Raw genomic sequence first — 2,935 nt, 5'->3', positions numbered from 1 at the left:
CAACAGCAGCCAGTCACAGAAGAAAACTACTGCATGGTTTCATTTATATAAAATTCTACAACAGACTAAACAATTTATAGCAGTAGAAAGCAGACCGGTGACCGCCTGGAACAGAGGCGGGAGGATGGATCCCACAGTGGGAAGAGGGAAAAATTTGGGGGATGAAAATATTCTATATCTCCATTGGACTTTTTTATTGTATTATATATAAATTGTAGCCTAATAAAATTGATTTGAAAAATATAAGATTCTTCCTGGGTTTAATTCTTGGCTCTGCCACTTACTAGCTGTGTAATTCACTTATTATTTACTTAATTATTCATTTATTAACTATTAATTTCACTTTTCTGTGTCTCTGTTTTCTCATCTGAAAAGTAAGAATAATAATACATCCCTTTACGGATAAAAATATATTCCGTCGTAGTGATTCCCTCATAATAATAATTTTTATTATTATAAAAATAATTCCCTCATAGGATTTGTTTGTTTGTTTTTAGATAGTCTCATAGGATTCTTGACATTTGAATGTAGTGAGCTAATTTATTGAGAACTGTGGTAGCCAACCTCCGAGAAGGCCACCAGTGATGGCTGCCTCCTGGTACTCATGCCCCTAGTCCCCTCCACGTGGACAAGGGCTGATCTCTGTAACCAACAGGCTATGGTGGAAATGACAGTCTGTAGATTTTGAGACGAGGCCATAAAACACATTGAAGCTTCTGCTCTTGGATCACTCTTTCTGGGGGAAGCCAGCCACTGTGTCATGAGCACGCCCAAGGAGCCCTGTGGAGAGGTCTGCATGGCAAGGAACTGAGGCCTCCTGCCAGCAGCCGCCTGCCAGCCACGGGCGTGAGCCAGATGCATCCCGCAGCCCCAGGCAAGCCTGCAGAGGGCGGGCTGACACCTTGACCACAACCTCATGAGCCAGAACCTCCTAACTAAGCTGCTCCCAATTCCTGACCCACAGAGACTGCGTAAGGTCGTAAAAATTATTGTTTCAAGCCATTAAGTTTTGGAGTAATTTGTTATGCAGCAGTAAATAACAAATACGAGCACTGCTAATAATAATAGCTAATGTTTATCGAGCATGTATCACGCTGCTTACTACTACTACTGCTACGATTACTAGCAGGTACTAAGTTGGATTTTCTCCATCTGCCCAGCTAGAGCCACTCTCCATTCTTTCCATCCTGCTCTGTGCCCACAGAGGCTGGCCTGTCCAGACTACACAGTCTCCCATATCCTCTGGCTTCTAACCAGGTTTGGCCAAGGAGGAGATGGAAGGGAGAAGGTAGAGTGAGTCAGGATATTTATGCATCTCCTCCCCCCCTTGCAGGGCACCTCAGGCTGGCTATGTCCCTGAAGGTCACAGCTTCTCTGAAGGTGACTCTCTCTGCACAGCTCTTTCTGGCTAGGGCGACTGCTCCCTTCCCTCTGCCCGCCAGGCCTGGGAGGGTAACAGCCTTTGCACCTTCACCAGCCCAGGCACTGAACTCGTCCTTGTGATTCCCCTATACCCTGCCCACACCTAAATAATTTGAGCATGCCATCTGTTTCCTTCTGGGACTGATCAGCCACCCCAATTTAAGAACCTCTACCTTAGAGAAGGAAGTAGAAGTTCAAAGAGAAGCAGGGCGATAACTTGGAAGCAAATGGGAGACCAACAAGACCACCCAGAGGTGTGCTGTGCAGCCGATAGGCACTAATAGATGCTTATTGAATGAATGAATGAATGAATGAATGAATAACTTGGTGGGCACTGGGGAGAGCCCACCTGCTCTTAGCACAGGTGCTGCAACACCATGCCAGCATCTGAGCTACTTCACCCAGACGCAGGTGATCAGGTCCCCAGCCCAGCCCAGAGTCGAAGCTTCAGGAAGTCTTGCGTTGGAAGGATTAACACACAGCCCAGGACACCCAGGAAGCAGCCCCCAACCTCAGTGAGAGACTCAAGAGTTATTTTTGAAAAGCATGCAGGGCCTGCAGGCGGCCCTGGCAGAGGCAGAGCGCGGAGCTGGGAAGGGGAGCCAGGAGCAGAGAGAGAACAGACAGCAACCGCAGAACCCACGCCCCATGCTCGGGACGTCAGCCCCGCACACCGTGACATAACGCGTGGCAGAGGCAGGGGAGGTGTCCTGCATCCCCCTCGGGAATTTTAATTATGGTAAAATATCCATAACATAAAGAAATGTATCCTTGGGAATGTTTAACCCACTCCCTCCCCAGGCTGAATGACATTGGGGACTGGGTTCCCAAAAGAACAGGGAGCTGGGAACATCAGCCAAACAGATTTGTGGCCAAATGGTGTGTGAGGTTTTGCTCAAGTTTGAGAAATTCCTGAAATTGGAGGGAGGGTCATTGCTCTAGGCAAAGCTGGGGGCCAAGGATGAGGAAACAGCCACCACTCCTAGGAAATAGCAGGAAGGCAGCGGACTCTGGGGGGAGCAGGGGAGCAGGGGTTGGGCTTGAGAGGAAGCTGAGGGCTGCAGGGGTGCAGAATGCGGCTGATGAGCTGGGCAGGTGAAGGGAGAAGTGATTGCGACTGAGCGGGGGTCACAGGCAGCCAGAGGGAGCCATCAGGTCCCCAAAATAACCCCTGCTTCTGCGGGAGAAACTGGAACTAATCAAGGTGGGAATAATCCAAAAATCCCTCAGAAAGAGGCTGCTGAGAGGCCCCGGTCTCCAAGCAGAGATTGGAAGGGAGGAAATATACAAGCAACGTGGTTTGTCCTGGAAAATGGTGCCACCACGAAAGCACGGTCTTCCTAGGGCCCCAGTCAGAGGGTTGCAGGGAGCTAGTATCTATTGAATGCCTACTGTATGCCCGGCGCTGTAGCATATGGCTAAGCACGTGAGCTCTGAAGTCAGCCTGCTGGATTGGTTTTTTTTTTTTTTTTTTTTCAGACAGAGTCTCCCTCTGTTGCACAGGCTACAGTGC

This window comes from Propithecus coquereli, unplaced genomic scaffold, assembly GCF_000956105.1.
Source record: "Propithecus coquereli isolate 6110/MARCELLA unplaced genomic scaffold, Pcoq_1.0 Scaffold314, whole genome shotgun sequence".
In the NCBI taxonomy this organism is placed as follows: Eukaryota; Metazoa; Chordata; class Mammalia; order Primates; family Indriidae; genus Propithecus; species Propithecus coquereli.
This window is presented reverse-complemented; position numbering follows the sequence as displayed.